This window comes from Lepus europaeus, chromosome 5, assembly GCF_033115175.1.
Source record: "Lepus europaeus isolate LE1 chromosome 5, mLepTim1.pri, whole genome shotgun sequence".
Taxonomy (NCBI): Eukaryota; Metazoa; Chordata; class Mammalia; order Lagomorpha; family Leporidae; genus Lepus; species Lepus europaeus.
The window spans coordinates 130607914-130626899 of NC_084831.1; positions in this window are offsets into that span (position 1 = coordinate 130607914).

Here is an 18986-nt window from a genome sequence, read left to right on the forward strand (position 1 = left end):
CAGAGAGAAGAAGGTGGGGATATATGCAGGATTTCAAGGAAGCAATACTGAGCTTATCATGGATGGATCAGAGGTTGGAGCAACATAGAGATGGAGCAAGGTGAGAACAGAGTGTGAAGAATTGAAGGCTGTCTTTCTTCTCCAGGTTACAGTAAATCAGCCATGTGTTTTACACATTCACTTACTCAATCCACACTTAAAGGCAGGTACTCTGGATCAAGAACAGACTTCCACTGCTGGCGCAGAAGTCAATTAGTTCTTTTTCTTGCAACTTCTACTACCCACGGAATCAGATAATAATGCAAAGCAGCATATACTGTGATGAATGCTTGAACAACAGACGTGGAGACCAGAGGAAGGTAGATGTTCCAGGGTACTTATAAAAAACTTCACAAAGCTGAGATTCTCGAGCTGAGGCTTGAAGCCGGTACATAGCCCAAGTGAAGTCTTGCGGCTGCTCCCTGTGGTCGTAAAAGGCTGCCTCCCGCTTCTTTCTCTCCTATCAATCGTGTGTCATGAATGAATGGAAACATAATGGAAGGAACAAAGGAAGGACAAGGAAGAAAGGAAGGAAAGAAGGGGAAGGAAGAGAGGGAGGGGGAAGGGAGAGAAGGCAGACAGAGGATCCAAGGGCGAGGGAAGGGACAGTAGGTTCAGGACATTCGGAGAAGGCGTCTGAGAGCTCTGCAGAGCATCATGTTGTGCACACGGCAGCTTTAGAGTGAGACCATGCAGGGCACCCCCCACGCTGCAGGGAGCTGGTAATGGCAGAAAGACCTACTTCCAGGAAAGGGCGATTTTCCTGCTCTTTGCCAGCACACTGGGTATGGGTGAGTACCTGCCTGCTTCTCTCTCTGCTCCAAAACAAATGTCTCCCAGGCAGAAAGACTGGTGATGAGTCCAGCTCGAAAGGCACAAAACGTTTCCCTGTCTGTGCTGTCCCATGCTCCCAACTTCATAGTCACATGGTCGGCATCACTCATGGGTGAGGGAACAAGCTGAAATCACTGGTCCCAGAGGGCCATAGAGCTCAGAAGTGCTGCCTCTCTCCAGCTTCTACAAAGGAAAAAGAAAAGGGCTTTAAAAAGTGAGCCCCATAAGAAAAATTATCCTGCTGTGAGAGCCAGCCTGGGACCACTCTATAAATGAATAAAAGGCAAGACGGATGTTTTTCAGCAACTAGCATCTCAGTGCCCACCACACATAGCTCACTTCCATAACAAGAAACCTTTCAACTGCCAGAAGGTTCAACCAATTGTATCTAAGAAAGGCTCCAGTTCAGCAGTGGATTTCAGCCTTCTTCTGCCATTGCCGTATCCCATCAAGTATCATTGCTCTGGCTCTTACCCCCTACTACTTCCCCCACCCCCATGGGAACTTCCACCTTAAGAGAAGAGCTGCGCTGGCCTGGGACTTTGTAAGTCAGCTTGGGCCTTAGTGCCCACCATGAGCAATCTTCCCTGTCAATCAGTTTCATCTTATTACAAGAAGGACCTCCAGCATGGCTGCTGCTGTGGGTGGATTCCAGGTCACCACTGTGCCCTGTGTAATTTAGGAGCCTCTTTGATTATACAGGTGAATAGCTCTGCTTGTTTTCCTAGCAGATGTTCGGCTGAAGTCCTTTCCCTGTGATTATGACTTTCTTTGGTCAAAAGGAGAGTAACTTGAGAAAGCTGGTCCAGGAATGAAGGACAGAGAGGCAGCTACAAGATGAATTTTTGAACTCTCTAGTCTGCAGTTTTGACTCTACAATCCCTAAACTAACCTTATTATTAAGTATAATTACTAGCCCCAGGCCCTATGGGGTCCCTACAGAGGACCTGAGCTGGATACTGTAGGTATTATCAAGTTTTTTTACAAGGTGTATTTTTTATGCCTAGCCATCTCACCTGTTGAGGGTTATGAACCCTGGGTGATCTTGGATCAAGGTGTCTGCTTCAAATGCCAAAAAAAATTAATAGGAACCTACAGAAAGTTGACTACCCATTGCTAGAACCTTAAAGAGGAAGTACATCCAGATCCCACCTAAAAACAATGGAGATGTATTAAGTGCAACATTTTCCCCTAATATTGATTCTAGGAAACCAGTTAAAGCTTCTTCTGCAGCATCAGCTCCAGACTGATTAACTTGATTATGCTCTCTGGTGACAGGAGTGAGTATGGACTTAAGGATGACCAGGCCCTGTTTCATATAAGCCACAATAACCAGATAGATTATTGGCCAAAAGTTGTTCTCAACTAATTGAGAACATGCAAGAAAAAGCATGCAAGTTTCTGCACCACTAAATATTATCTCCATATGCACTTTAGATTGCTCCATCAAAGTACACCAAAAAGCAAGAGAGAGTGGTGGGAACCCGCATGTCAGGGGGATATGAAGAATGTAAGGGGCCTGGGAATGCAGACTGAACCAGCCCTCCACAAGCGCATTTCCTTGAAGATTAATATTTTATCTTAAGTGTTTATGAGGACATTATAGTCTACTTTCTAATATATCCATGCTGCAAACAGCGATTTTAATTACTTGTCTCTGAAATTGATGCTCTAGGAAAGTTTACTATGTTCATTTCAGAACCCCCCCTTGTGAGCCCCAGAGGACTAGTTGTCCAGCTTAAGAAACATGATCATCCAGGGCCCAATGGCTTGCAGAGGAGACAGGCCAACAGCCCTATTAATATTCAGTGAGAGACACCAGCCCAGGAACTTTGGCCTACAGAGACATAGTAGACATCTCAGCTAATCTGGTATATTTTGGGGCTTTGTCACTGCCTAGTACGGACCATCCACCTCCATTCTAACTGGAGCCTCAGATTTAGGAAAGTGAAGTGGTCTTGTCACATCAGTCAGAGACTCAATGGTTCTAGTGGGTACTACGAAGCTGAGAAGTAAGTGTGGTGTGTGTGTGTGTGTATGTATGTGGCATATCCTAAATATGACACCAGTTGCAACAGCTCATTGTTGCTTGAAGTGATATGAAAGGCAGGTCTAATAGGTCAAACTAGGTGGGAACAAATTGGAAGGAAAGAGAGTCAACAAAAAATCTTCCGGGTTGTTGCAGGGATCACTCACAAAGTACAGGCCATTGAGGGTACAGCCTCCAAAAAGAAAGTTGTAGCAAGAAGTTGCAATTACTGAACATCTACTATGTATTCAGCACTGGTCTAAACACCTTCTTAATCCCATCTTTCAGATAGGTGAAACAGCTGAGCCTTGGGAGACCTTAACTCATCAGTCATGTTATGAGCCAGAAAGAGAACAAAAAGACAAAGTCCCCAGCCCTGTGGAGCTCGAATTCTGATGGGGGAATTAAACAATTCTCTCTATATTGTGTGCAGTGTAGATAGCTGAATTTGGGTAATGAAGGGCCCTGGAGAGAACAGTGACAGTGACAGGGACGGAGACTAATAGTGATGATAAAATGGATGCTATTTAATGCAGGTGCTCAGGGAAGTCCTTTCTGATAAGGTGACATTTAAGCAGAGACCTGGGTGAACGGCATGATGGAACCTTTCAGCTATCTTTGGAAGGAACAGCCTAAACAGAGAGAGCAACAAGTGTAAAATGTGTCTGGAAAGTTTGAGGAAGATCAAGGAAGCTGCTATTCCCGAAGTGAAGAAGAGGAGGCAAAATGGCAGGAAATGGAGCTGCAGAAGCAGCCAGAGCCCGGAGGTAGAAGGGTTTGCAAACCATGGTAAGGATCTTGGATTTTAAGTACAATGAGGGTGTGTCAGGTACTTGGAAAGAGTGGACTGTAAATGTACCGTAGGGGAAGTTGTTGGTGGGAATAGGGGGTGAAGGGGAGACTGATGGTTCCATGTAGCAGTCTAGGCTTGGGCCAGAGCACTAAAGACAGTGGTAGTGAAAATGGAATGAACTCAGGTGCTATCTGAAGGTAGAACCAATAGGATTTGACTTAGAACATAATGAAATTTAGATTTAAACCAAGGCAGGAAAGCAGTAGCCAAACCCAGCCCCTAGTCAATACACTACACATTAGGTTTCACTGTGGCAGCTTCCTTAAACCTCCTTTTTTGTTACCAGCCCTGTGCTCTCTGCTGCCACCTAGCACCGTGTGCTGTCCCTGGATTGTCGCAGCCCCTGCCCTTAGTGGTGTGTCTACCAAATGCTTAGAAAGACATCATCTCTTTAAGCCTATGAAATGCTAAAGCTAGGATGATTATCCTCTAAGATCATTTGTAATTCTTATTTTCTGCAATCTGCAATTTATTCCCTGCAATGTAAAGGGAAGAAGAAGGTACGATTATGGACATCAGGTTTTTTCTTTAGGGCTGTATTTTTTACATATTGCCTTGACCGTTCTTGAGCAACCTGTTCCAGCACTCAGAAGGAATCGAGATGCTCTAGAATCATTCTGTCTTATTGTGAAGTTGGGATTCTGCTAATTAGAATGACACATTAAAAATTCAGTTCCTGGGAAAATAGTTACGTGGTTACTCAAGCTTGAATGCAATCTTATCATATGACCTAGGAATTCCATCCAAAAGGACTGAAAACAGACACCCAAACAGACCCTGGTGCCTGAATGCTCGTAGTAGCCCTGCTCACAAAAGCTCAAAGTTAGCACAGTCCAAGGGCCCATCAACAGACACACGGATAAACAAAATGCGGCACAACCATTAAATGAAGTATTAGCCTTAAAAATGAATGCTGCTTGTGGTGCTGGATTCTGTCCCAGTTGCTCCTCTCCCAGTCCAGCTCTCTGCTGTGGCTCGGGAAGGCAGTGGAGGATGGCCCAAGTCCTTGGGCCCTGCACCCGCATGGGAGACCAGGAGGAAGCACCTGGTTCCTGGATTTGGATCGGCACAGCGCGCCAGCTGTAGTGGCCACTAGGGGGGTGAACCAATGGAAGGAAGACCTTTCTCTCTGTCTCTCTCTCACTGTCTAACTCTGCCTGTCAAAAAAAAAAAAATGAATGCTGCAATGTGGATGAATCCCAAAGACATCACGCCAAAGGACAGAAGCCAGACACGTAGTAATGTATGATTTCATATATCTGGATTCCCAGAATAGGTAGTCCATAGAGAAGGAAATTATACTGGTGGTTGCCAGGGCTGAGGGGAGCATGGAAATGGGAAGTGACTACTCAGTACATCTGAGAGTTTCTTTTGAGTGATGAAAATAGTTTGGAACTTGATAGAGATGTTGGTTGCACGGCAATATAAATGCACAGCAACACCATACCATTGCACCATTGTACAATTTTATGTGGTTCATGTCGTGTTGTTGAATTTCACCTCTCTAAAATAATTCATTTCTTCAACATCACTAGCCACATTTCAGTGCTTGGTAGCTAGTAGCTGACATGTCGGGCAGCCCCATTGTAGAATGCTGCCATCACTGTAGAAAGTTCTATGGAACAAGGCTGATTTAGACAGTGTGTGCTCTCTAACTACCGTAGTGGTGTTCCATGTGGAAGAGGAATGGGTGAATGTTGGTTCCAGTTGACTTTGGTCCCTGCTCTTGGCAGAGGTTCCATGCACACCGTTGTATGTCTCATTCTCCCTTGCCAAGCAAGGAGCAGCCTCACTACATTTCCAGCCAAATGCCCACCAGAGGGCACCCTCACACCCCAGGAAACAGAAAACTGAGTAGAGGCAATGCAAAGATTCAATACATTCATAATGTCCAGGGCTGCACTAGAAATGAATAGAAAGTGAGCATTAAAGACAAGTTCCATGTGAACTCTCCCATTCCCATTTGTGAAATTCTTCATCATTTGGGGAAATGTTCCTATTGGGTTATATGGATTTCAGTCCAGTGTGGATTTGATGAATATGTATAACGAATTTGAACTAAAATAATACAATACATTTTATGTTGGTAAGAGAAAATAGATACATATAATTTTGAATGTCTGAGACACAGAGACATAAAGAGATATTCCACCCTCTGCTTCATTCCCCAAATAACTGCAAAAACTAGGGCTGGAGCAGGCTAAAGCCAGGAACCTGGAACTCCATCTAGGTCCATGTGGGTGGCAAGGGAGTACTTGAGCCATTATCTGCTGCCTCCAAGGTTGTACATTAATAAGAAGTTGAGTTGGAAGTGGGGTAGCCAGGGCTCGAACTAGGTACTCATATGGGATGTGGAGATCCCAAGTGACATCTTAACTGCTGCACCACACAAACCCAGCATGGTTTTTACAGAAAACATAAGTGGGTACAGTATACCCCCCACACACACACATAAAACAGAGTGCTGTGTATGTACAGCTATCCATGCAAATGTAAAGCTAAGGCTGAAGTCCAACAGCCTGGAAGTTGTCCATGCATGGCCTCCAGACCTGTTCACACATTTTCTGGAAAGGTATTGCTGGCCTGACACCGATGGTTTGTGCCTGCCACCACTCAATGTCTCTGGTAAACTGAAGCTCTGTCCCTCACAACCATTTCATAGTAGCAACCCTCTAATTAGGGCAGCAGCCTTTACTGAAATAAAAAAAAATTATCTACTCCTGGGGTAGGAACTAGATCAAAAACACAATGGAAACATTTGAAAACCACTGTCTCTTCTGGACTTCAGCCAGTGTGTGTGCTTAGGTTTCCTTATCCTAATGTTAGTGTGAACCACCCCACCAAGCTGTTAGGATCAGAAGGACCACCAGCTTCGCTTTGTAGTTTGGCTCAGGCATTGTACATCTGAATGTGAAAAGCCAATCTGTCGGTTTCACACTTGCAGACTTTCACCACCCAAAACCCAACTGCTGCCTCTACCCTTTGACACTTGAAGAACTAAAATATTTTTCCTCTTTCCTGAATCTGGAAATGTTTTGGGATTAAAAATATAAACTCACAGCCTTGTGATCTGCAAGAGCTGCTCCTGCAAGGGCTTCAGGGCAGGAGCATAAACTCAGCTGCTAGAGTGGTTGGTGGTTGGTCTGCTAGACATAAATGATGGGATTCCTCCCTCCCTACCCTGTCTCTTTTCCTCCTTCCTTCCTACTCTCTCTCCCCTTATATCTGCGACTGATTTACTAAATTTGGGATGCTGTTTTCTAATTCTCATCCCTCTGGAAAAAAAACGGGACATAGCCAGAGTTATCCTTAGGTTAGTAACTGCCAGAGATGTTACAAGAAAGGAAATTCCTGGGGCTGGCACTGTGGTGTAGTGGGTAAAGCCTCTGCCTGCAGCGCCGGCATCCCATATGAGCTCTGGTTAGTATCCACTTCTCCAGGGTTTATTTGTGTGGAAAAAAATTGAAATCCATGCATAGTTATTTTCATCATATGCATTTTCCATGAATTTTTTTAAAGATTTATTTATTTATTTGAAAGGAAGAGTTAGAAAGAGAGAGTGAGAGAGAATTTTTCATCCACTGGTTCACTCTTCAAATGGACACAATTGCAAGGGATGGGCCAGGCTGAAGCCAGGAGCCTGGAACTCTATCTGGGTCTCCCATGAGGGTGTCAGGGACCCATGCATTTGGGCCATCCCCCACTGCTTTCCCAGGCACATTAGCAGGGAACTGGATCAGAAGTGGAGCAGCCATGAATCAAATGGGCATGCATATAGAATGCCAGTGTCATAGGTGATGGCTTTACTCACTGCACCACAAACTGGCCACTCCATGAATGTTTTGAAGAACCCTCATATGCACAGAATTTTAAAATGTTTTTGCACCAAAATAAACTGATCTTAGAATTTTATTTTCCATGACCTTTCTGGGATGCCCCGACATGGTCCAGAGGTGAATGTTCTGGGAACATTTACACCAGTCTAGCTACTGAGTGTCCTTAGCTAGGCCCTGTGCAGAGGCTGTAGTGAGCTGACCACATTTTCCAGCCTAAGCCTCTGCCTACCCATCTGCAGAATGGGGATCAGGCTGCCAACACACTCCCCAGCAGGAACGCAGAAACAAGCTGGCATGATTACAGACAAGCCTTCCCTGTGAATGCCTCCTCTGTATCTCTCCCAGGCTCAAGGATATGAGACGTAAACCCCTCACTCCATGTTTGTGTGTTGCTGCTCTTGAAAGTGTTAGGTCAGGTCTGGTGCACTGTGATGGAATGCAGCCATCTCTCTGTTTAACTTTACAGACCGGGGCGGGCACTGTGGCATAGTAAGCTAAGCATTTGCCTTCAGTGCCGGCATCCCATATGGGCCCTGGTTCGAGTCCTGGCTGCTCCTCTTCCAATCCAGCTCCATGCTATGGCCTGGGAAAGCAGTGGAGAATGGCCCAAGTGCTTGGGCCCCTGCACCCACATGGGAGACCTGGAGGGAGCTCCTGGCTCCTGGCTTTGGATCAGTGCAGCTCGGGCCATTGCGGCCATTTAGGGAGTGAAGCAGCAGATGGAAGACCTTTCTCACCGTCTCTCCCTCTCTCTGTCTGTAACTCTACCTCTCAAATAAATAAATAAATAAATCTTTAAAAAATTTTTCATGGACCATCATGACAATCCTGGAGTAGTCTCTCCTCCACTACCAAGGGGGACACAAAGTCAGGGAAAGACAAACGACCTGTCCATGCTGCTCAGGGCTCCGTGGAGAAGAGAGGTCGTCCAGCCGACTTCCCTCCAGGTGACAGGAGGCAGCTGTCCGCAGCACCCGAGGCTAGGGAGCCCCAGGCTTAGAAAACGTGGCCAGCTCTCAGGGACCTCTGTGGAGGCTGTCATCACCCGAACACCTTTCCCTGTGGCTCTGATGCACACGACACCCAATGACGTCATAACGGCAGGTGCACCCTCCTGATTCCATGTGCCTGAAGGTGGCTACTAAGGTGGGTTTTCATTCTCTGAGCCCACATGCTGTTGCTGCGTGTATGGGGAGCTGGCTGGGACTAAACAGCCACTTAGGGGCTAGAGTCAACCACCACCTGTGACACTGACATCCCATATGGCCACCAGTTGCAGTCCCAGCTGCACCACTTCCAATCCAGCTCTCTGCTAATGCACCTGGGAAAGCAACAGAAAATGGTTTGGCCACCTGCCACCTACCTGGGAGCCCTAGATGAAGTTTCTGGAGGCTTTTGTGGCCATTTGGAGAGTGAACTGGTGATGGAAGATCTCAATCTCTCTGTAACTCTGACTTTTTCAAATACATATTTAAAAAAGAAAAACCGGTATTTGGGGGAAAATGTACTCAGCAGGCAAACACATTCAGAAAACAGAGTGCTCCATTTTTCTCTTGGCCAAGCACTATTCCTATCCAAAGAGCGGTGGCTTTGAGAAGCTAGGTGGAGCAGTTGTCAGTGCTGTACCCTCACCCCTGGAGATCTCTTAACAATCCGTACCCCACCCTGGCTTCTGAGTGCTTCACAGCTTTCTTCAGGGAACCAGGGAGTGTGCAGAAAGCCTGAACTACTTCAGAGTTCACTTCCGCTGGAAGCTCGGCCAATGGCAACACAGATGGGTGGGAGTTTGGAAGCCCCACCCGTTGCCTTGAGGCTGGGTGATTTCAGGGAAGTCCTGAGAGCCCCAGAGCTCCCTGGAACTGAGAGCTACCCAGAATTACTCCCTGCCTTGGTTTCCCCCTTCCCTGACCCATTTCCTTCCTCCCTTTCTGGCTGTGCAGGAAGCACTCCCTACATAAAATCACTGGCCCATAAATCCTCAGCTCAGGGGCAACTTCTAGGGAACTTGCCCCACCCCTCTGCAAATAAGCTCATTAAGGTTTGTCTAACTCAGGGTTTCACTTATTTGTGTATTCACCCAACAAATTCGCTGAGTTTCTATTGTGTGCCTGCATACCCTAAAAATACTTCATCATGGATGACGAATAGCTGGGTTGTCCCACCAAGCACTTGTGGGTGAGTTTTTTTCTCCCTTGTAACACCTGTCAGATTTCTGGGAAACCAAATCAGCAAGGAACTTACTGTAGGAAAGGCTGACATACAAAATTAGATTTGCCTCATGCCCAAATCATGTCGTCTATTCCTCAAGGCAGGGCTGTCTCGTGTCCCTGCTGTTACTGCTCTACACTGTATGGCTCAACAACTGCGACAGCTCAAGCAGTCATAGTTGCAAGTGCCCTGGACCTGCAGTGGGCAGGAGCCCGGAGTTCTCACTCATCCGCATGAAGTGGAGAGAGAAACCAGAGGAGACAACCTGGTGATTAAGATGTGACATTGCAAACATGGGCAGGGCTAAAGTCAATTCTGTGGGATGAATGCAATTTCGGCCACCTGGCAATTCTGGAAAAGATTTGCAAAAGAGTGTTGGGTAATAATTTCTCCCAAGAAGCTCAGAGTTCACTCCCAGATGTGGAGTAATCCATCTCCAAACATCCCTATGAAGCAGAAAGCATTTTAGAAGCTCACAGTGTGGTTTTAAAGGTATGTCTGCCCTGTATCAGAACATCTGATCAGTTTGTAAACCTTGGCAGCCAATGTTGATGTTTGGAATCACATAGGAAAATGACCTAAGTGTTTGAGGCAAGATTGATCGTTGGATAAAAATCTGCAGGTGGAAGTTGAAACACAGAACAACACACACACACACACACACACACAGAGAGAGAGAGAGAGAGAGAGAGAGAGAGAAATCTTCCACCCACTGATTCACTCCCCAAAATGGCCACAACAGCCAGGGGCCCAGGCTGAAGCCAGAAGCCAGGAATGCCATCGTGGTCTCCCAAATGGATGTCAGGATCTAAGTACTTGGACCATCTTCTCTGGTGTTTCCAGGCACATTAACAGAAAGCTGAATTGGAAGCAGAGCTGCCAGGAAAATTGGAGCTCCGATGCCACTGTCACAAGCAGTGGTTTAACCTGCAGAACTGCAATGACAGACAGCCCCTGTCCCCACCTTTTATCTGACCATCTTTCTCAAGCAAACCCACTTCATACAGCACATTTCAGAGAAGTCTAATGGGATGGGATTCTAGCTAAGCTGGGGTCTCTTAAAAACCAAGATTGATCAGGGAAAGGGAGAAGTGAGAGGCCTTCCAGATGCTACAAAAGTGACACAGCCGGTGCCGCGGCTCAATAGGCTCATCCTACGCCTTGCGGCGCCGGCACACCGGGTTCTAGTCCCGGTGGGGGCACCGGATTCTGTCCCGGTTGCCCCTCTTCCAGGCCAGCTCTCTGCTGTGGCCAGGGAGTGCAGTGGAGGATGGCCCAAGTGCTTGGGCCCTGCACCCGTGTGGGAAACCAGGAGAAGCACCTGGCTCCTGGCTTTGGGTCAGCACAGTGCGCCGGCCACAGTGCGCCGGTCGCGGCGGCCATTGGAGGGTGAACCAATGGCAAAGGAAGACCATTCTCTCTGTCTCTCTCTCTCACTGTCCACTCTGCCTGTCAAAAAAAAAAAAAAAAAAGTGACACAAAGTATTTGGTGCCTCTTGCTGCTGCCTGAAGCCAAGCATTTGAACTCCATGCCTCATCAAGTAAGGCAGTTAAGAAGACAAAAACAAACAAAGGCTTGTTCCTAATGCTAACAAAGAGGATTCAGGTGAAGGAGTGATTGAGATCGCAGGTAACAGGTATGCACGGGCAAGTCTGCATTCTAGGTAAGCGGAGGAGGATGAAGACCAAGAGCGGGAGATGGCACCCAGCTGGAGAGCAGTTTCAGCCAGTGGGAGCCTAACTTCCAGGAATGTGTGGTATTGTGTGCAACCCCCTAGACAACTGCACGTAGGGCAAAATGTGAACCAAAGGACAAATTGTCAAAGAGAATTAAGGATTCAAATGAGGAAAAACACCATGCAAAGGGTGGAGCCCCGAAAGTCTGTAAAAAACAGTGTTTGCATTGGGCCTGGAATTGACCTGAGGAGCTTTTGGCCCCAAGTCTCATGGCAGGGGCAGCAGCATCCCTTATGGTGTCAGTTTTAGTCCCAGCTACTCTGCTTCTGATCCAGCTCCCTGCTAATGGTGAAGGAAAATAGTGGGAGATGGCCCAAGTACTTACATGGGAGACCCAGGTGGGGTTCCAGGTTCCTGGTTTTGGCCTGGCCCAGCCCTGACCACTGTGGCCATATGGGGAGTGAGCCAGAGGATGAATGATTTCCCCCTCCCCACCCCTACCTATCCCTCTCTCTCTGTAACTCTACCTTTCAGATAAATACATTTACATTGACTGGGAGAAGTCACCTGAAATTCAGACTTTGGTTCTTCTAAATCAAAGAATCTGTAAAAGTGGTGTTAACACTCCCAAGACCTGCACAGTAAATCCCCATGGTCTGCAGTTGGTCCTTTGTCTCATCTGCTGTCCATCCCAAAGCACCTTTTCACTTGACCATGACTCTTCCTTGATGGTAGAGTTTTATTACCTGGGACTGAATCATTTCAAAGAAAGGAGCTAAGGAACCTAAGATAGTGCATGTATCCCAGGCTGCTGGTCTTTCACCTGGCAAGCATTGACAAAGTTGTGAGCCTGTGCCTCAGGAACACAATACCATAAACAACCAGATAACAGGTGACAACAGAAATGTACCTCTCACAGTTCTGGAGGCTGGAAGGTCCAAGACCAAGGTGCCTGCACATCTGGTGTCTTCTCATGAACACGGTGCTTTCTCATTGCACCCTCACATGCTAGAAGGAACAAGGAGGCTCCCTGGGCCACTTTGATGAGGGCACCAATCTCATTCACAAGGGTGGAGAACACATGACCCCCCAAAGACCTCACCTTGGGAGTTAGGATTTCAACATATACATTTTAGGGAACATAAATATTTAGCTCATAGAGCATGGCTGAGTGGAAAGGGAACTGCATCCTGTTATGTTATAGTAATGTTGGGCACTGACTCTGGTAGGGCCATCTTCCACACAACAATATTAAATAGCACAACTTCTACAGCACTTGGCCAGGAGACGGCAGCACTATGGGAGGGCATAATCCATGACAGGTGCATGAGAGAGCATGAGATGGTGCAGGCCATCCAGAGAACACTACACTCTGATCCATGTCTTCAGCATCTGGTGAGTAGGGGGCTCACATGGCACAGGCATCAAAAGCATGACCTTCATCAGTAGGGGAAGCTTGCAAAACATTAGAAGGCTGGGTCCAACTCCTAACCTTATCACTTTGTAGTTCTATGACTTTTTTTTTTTTTTACAGGCAGAGTGGATAGTGAGAGAGAGAGAGACAGAGAGGAAGGTCTTCCTTTTTGCCGTTGGTTCACCCTCCAATGGCCGCTGCGGCCAGCGCATCTTGCTGATCCGAAGCCAGGAGCCAGGTGCTTCTCCTGGTCTCCCATGGGGTGCAGGGCCCAAGGACTTGAGCCATCCTCCACTGCACTCCCGGGCCATAGCAGAGAGCTGGCCTGGAAGAGGGGCAACCGGGACAGAATCCGGCGCCCCGACCTGGACTAGAACCCGGTGTGCCGGCGCCACAAGGCAGAGGATTAGCCTGTTAAGCCACGGCGCCGGCCTGTAGTTCTATGACTTTTAAGTGTCCTCTGGAATAAGATACCTGCCTTGCTGACTTCAAAATGCTGTTGTGAGACTCAAATGAGAGAATGAATGTGAAAGCCTGTATCGCATTCTGTATACAAATGGAAGTTCTTTAATTGTCATTTAATTCTCCCCAACCAGTGCAGGATGGTGCAAGAATCATCGTCATCATAATAGTTAGTTTTTTTCCTTTTATCTCATAACATTTTGATTTGTTATAACTTCAGCCTACAGGACATTTATATAAAAGTACAAAGAAAGACTGTAGGTTCTTTATCCAAATGCATCAATTGGTAACAATGTGTTCCATTTACTTAATCTTCTTCCTCTCTCTCCCATTCACTCATTCCCTGCCCCCTTCTTCCCCTCCTCATCTCCTTCCCATTGCACACATTATGTCTCTTTAGCTCCATAGGAACATGACCCTCCACAACATCTTAGTGAACACATATCACTCTCTTTTTTTAAAAAAAAAAAAAAGATTTATTTATTTATTTGAAAGGCAGAGTTACACAGAGAGAGAAGGCGAGGCAGAGAAAGAGAGAGGTCTTCCATCTGCTGGTTCACTCCCCAGTTGGCCGCAATGGCTGGAGCTGCACCGATCTGAAGCCAGGAGCCAGGAGCTTCTTCAGGATCTCCCATGCAGGTGCATGGGCCCAAGGACTTGGGCCATCTTCCACTGCTTTCCCAGGCCAAGGAAGAGAGCTGGATTGGAAGTGGAGCAGCGGGGTCCTGAACCGACACCCATATGGGATGCTGGCACTGCAGGGGGTGGCTTTACCCGCTAAGCCACAGCGCTAGTCCCCACATATCACTTTCAAAGGTGTTCCAATAACAATTGATGGATATATATAAGCTCATTGTCCTATGATGGCTCATCCATATTTAAAATTGATATATACATATTTTGTTAATGACACATATTAAATAGAATACACAGATAAACAAAAGTTTGTACTGTGCTTCCATTTAGACCAGTCCTAACCAGTCTGATCTAGCCGTTCCCCTTTACATATTTCCTTTCTCTGACAGTTAGAATCCTGACTCTCCTGCCGATGCTGTGTTTATTAATTTGCCCAATGCTGGAGCAGCTACACAGTAATTTCAGAATTGCACCCCTGTGCACTGTGAAAATGAGCTACTAAGTGGAATTCAGTATTGCTTTATCATTCCTTTCCTCTTCAGGCTGAGGGTGTATGGTGAAAATCCTGTGTTCAGAAGCGATTTGAATGAGTTTTATTTCCTCCTTCAGTATGCTTATGTGTTGTCACAGGAAATGCAAACAGATCCAACTGTTCACGTTTTCCACCCATTCACACTGATTTCACTTTTCTGACTATGAAAGCATTCACGTGGCTCCAGAAGTTAAAACCGTGCAAAGAGATGTTTGGAAAGTGGTGTCACTCACTTCCCCCAGTTCCATGCACCCCATTCACAATATCCCCTGTAGGTTGCCAGGTACACAAACTTTTGGTGTATCCTTCTCGTGTTTCTTTTGGGAAAAAATGAGGAGATACATATGTACTTCCTCGCCGTAGCTCATGTTGGAATTTCTCCTGGCTTACAGAAAAGGCACCATCTGTATACACCACGCAGCCAGTGAGATCAGGTTGTGTTTCGTACTGAGTCAGAGAAGCCTGCAGGGGTCAGCCGGCAACGCTGAGCCAGCTCTCCTGAGCGCAGTGGATATTACAAGTTCACTGTAGCCTGAACCCACATCCATCAACTGGCTGCTAATCCTTCCTGACAGACATCCCAGAAGAAGCTTGATGTGCTAACTAGTTCCAGAGTTTAACGAGTGTGAAAGCCAAGGTTGGTGTTTTGGAGGCGGGAAGTAAAGTGCTTTACTTCTGCCATCCACTGACCACAAGAGTGACCAAGAAAGTGGCTGCACTGTCTGCCTATGCACTCAGTTTTCCTCCCGAGGAAAAGGCTACATCTTAAAGGCTTCTTCATTTCTTTCCCGTAAGTCTGTGCTTAGGAGACCCATGGGCCTCAAGCCGCAAGCCCTTCTTAAGATGCACTTGATACACCAGCGCTTGCAGGGTGACAATAGCAGGTCTGTCTGCCTGCCCGTCAGTGGGGCCTCTCTGCCCTGCAGGTGAAGAAAAAGGACGGAGGCTCCACCTGAGTGCACCTGTGTTCACCTGGGCAGAGTCAAGAATGTGAACAATTCAAGTATTCTCCAGCCGTGAAAGTCAGCTGTGATGACTGAGAGACGCTGGATGCACTTTTCTCAGTGGGGTTTTCTCCTTTGTCTCTGCTGCTTTCTTGGCAGTGGGGTGCAATTCACGCTGGGTGGCAGACGGGGAGCCTCAGATGGCTGCCTTGGCTCAGGCCAGCGGCTTCAGCTGTTCTGTCCACCCAGGAACAACCTGAGCACACCTGGGCCAAAGCACACTGCTCCTGCTACACATACATACGCGCACACACACACACACACACACACACCGATGCCCCACAACTCCTCCAAGTGCTCAGAGAAGCAAAGCTTTTCTCCCATTCCCAGCCCTCAATGTTTTCCCTTCAAGGCCACCTTTCTTCCCCATGTCAGTATACTCAGTTCAGAAGTGTAAAAGGATACTCGCCCTTAGGGCAAAGAACACACAGGTTCTCCCTCTTTCTGATCCCACCTTAAACTCTCCACAGGTTGACAGCAGTCCCCCTTTGCCCCACAAGCAGAGAACGGGGAGTAATGTGTTGACGGATGGTAACGTATATGCTGGGACAATAAAGCCCCACTACTATGACTCTTTTATGGAATCTTGGGTTGGGAAGGGCCTTGGAGGTCACCTGAGTGACCAGTCTCCCACCTCCCCAGCAATCCTTCCAAAACACCTTTGACAGGTGGCCATTCAGTCTCTGTCTGGACATTTCCAATAATAAGGAACTCCACACCACTGAATAACAGACTCCTACCCATCCTTCAAGACCTCGATCAAATGTCGGCTGCTCTGCAAAGCTTCTCCCAACTCACCCCGGCAGATCAATTACTGCATAGTTTTGTGATCCCTCAGCACTTCGCCTTCACTCCCTCAGAGCACGTTGTACTGGAATTTATCTGCTTACTTCCGTATCTGTCTCTCCTACTGGTCTCTGAGCATTTCTAGGGAGAGAGCTACATAGGATCCCTCTTGTATCATCACCTCTCACCACAACACCTGACACTTAGATGATGGTCCAGTAATGATTACTGAGTATGTAGATGAGTACATTCTCTGAAGACAGCTCATGCTATACTTAAACAACTATAATCATTAGAAAATCCATCCTTACATTTTGCCTCCACCTCCTTTCCTGAAATTTCCATACAGTAGTCCTTATTCTGTCCTTGGACAAAGGGATAAAAGGACACTAGAATTCATCCAAACCTTCATTTTAACAGTTTTACATGAAGTCCAACTATTCTTCCATTAGCCATTCTTCCAATAGTTGTCATTTGCTTGGTTCCCATAATCCTCTCCTGAGCAAACTAACCTTTACCAGTGCCTTCCAAGTTCATCTACCTACGTGGCTTTAGCACCTCAACTCTGCAGTCATCCTGCTAGGGATGGGTTTCTCTTGGATAAGCCGAGCAAGTGCAGAGCTACTCAGAACTGCCCAGGTTTACTTCGAGCCCTTGGGATGCAATGCCTGCTGGGATAGTATGAGATGTTCATTCTCTGAGAGGACAGACACAAATGCTTAGGGGAAAAGGCAAAAGCTTCCCCTTAGTTCTGGCTACTTCAGTACTTCAGTTCTTCTCCGGACTTTCCTTCAAGCCAGCTTCAAGGGAAGGCCCTACGCAGCATCCTAGTGAATGAAGCAATAAACCTTAGAGCAAAGAGCCTGTACTCCACCCTGAGAGCCTGTGACATTCTCAGGCTCAGCCTTTTATTTGTAGGTCGATCAACAACATTTACTTCTAGTCTTGTCTGGGCCTATGATCTAACACAGGTTTAGTTCTCTTCCAACAGGAAACGTCTCTGCAAAGTGCTGCTGAGATAGGAATATATCCGTGTGTCTTAGCTGACTGGATCTCTCTCCTCAATACCCAGAGTACAAAGGAGAGGTGTGGTGAGGAAGTCAAATGACGCAGAAAGCAGGGAGATGGCCAAACCAGGCTTTATTGCACGGAACCAACCCCTGCCTTCACACTCACCAAAAGGCACTCATGAAACTTCTTTTCCTTACCATCTCCAGAGACAAATCTCTGAGCGTGTAGACCTGATTTTAGTCCCTCTCTTCACAACTGAAAGTTCTCTCCAGCCACTCCTTAATCATCTAAGTTCTTTTTCAGATTCCACTAAAAGGATGTCCTTATCAGAAATCCTACCAGGCTCTTGTTGGTTATATCAGCTTTCAAAACATGCCTGTCAAGTCAGAATAAAAGATCTGAATGCCTTTCTGAAGTCCAAGATACCACCTGTGCTTTGGAACCCACTCTGCATTTTGTAGTCTTCCATCCTACCATGGATTGAAATCAGTTATTTATACAAACATTTTCCCATGGGAATAGCCTATGAGCTTCTTCAGGGTAGGAACTTTATTTTGTCTTTGTATTAACAGGACCAAGTATAATCTCTGGCATGTAGGAAACACAGTCAGCACTGAGGAACAATTTGTAACAGCTCTCAAAATGCTTTCACACTGCTCACACCACAGGCTTGGTATATAGATGAGATTAATCTGGTAGAGAACTTTCTTTTTTATAAAAAAGATTTTATTTATTTATTTGAGAGGTAGAGTTACAGACAGAGAGAGGGCAAGACAGAGAGGAAGGTCTTTCATCCTCTGGTTCACTCCACAAATGTCCACAAGAGCCACACGAGTGCTGATCCAAAATCAGGAGCCAGGAGCTTCTTCCAGGTCTCCCACATAGGTGCAGAGGCCCAAGCACTTGTGCCATCTTCTACTGCTTTCCCAGGCCATTAGCAGAGAGCTGGATTGGGAGAGAAGTACCCAGTACTCTAACCAGCCCCCACTACACCACAGTGCTATCACCATGGAGAACTTTCTAGACATGTATAACATAATCTATTGATTCTGTTGTACTGGTAGGACCAGAAACTTGTATTGAATAAGCACCCAGATGATTCTGGTGTGGATATTCTTCATACCACATTTTGATAAGCAGGGACTATGCCACAACCTTCTTTCCCATCATGCTCTGGATTTAGGTAACTTCCTGTTTCAGATCCATAATGTTATTAGCCCAGCAGATTAGGGGCAAATTGTGGTATGTTAAATCTGGTACCAATTAAGGCAAGAGAGGCAGTCTCCTGGGAGACAGTGAGTTTAATAATAATTGGCTAGATATTATCAGTCAGGATAGGAGAGGGTATGCTGTGGTCACAAACAACCACAAAACTGCAGAAGCAAATGTAGTGAAATACTTCTCCCTCAGTGGGTGTAGCAGAGGACTCAGTTGTGTGTAGTCACTCAGGGAGCTGGAGTGGTAGAAGCTCCATAGCAACATGTGTTTCCAGAGTACAGGAGCATGGAGAAAATAATGTGGCAAGTCTTGCACTAGTCCCAAGGGTTTGGGCTGGAAGTGACACATCTTCATGTCATTAGTCAAAGCAAGCCCTGTGTCCACACCCAAACTCCAAGGGGAAGTGTAAACCTACAATGTGTCTGCAAGGAGGGAGCCCAAACACTA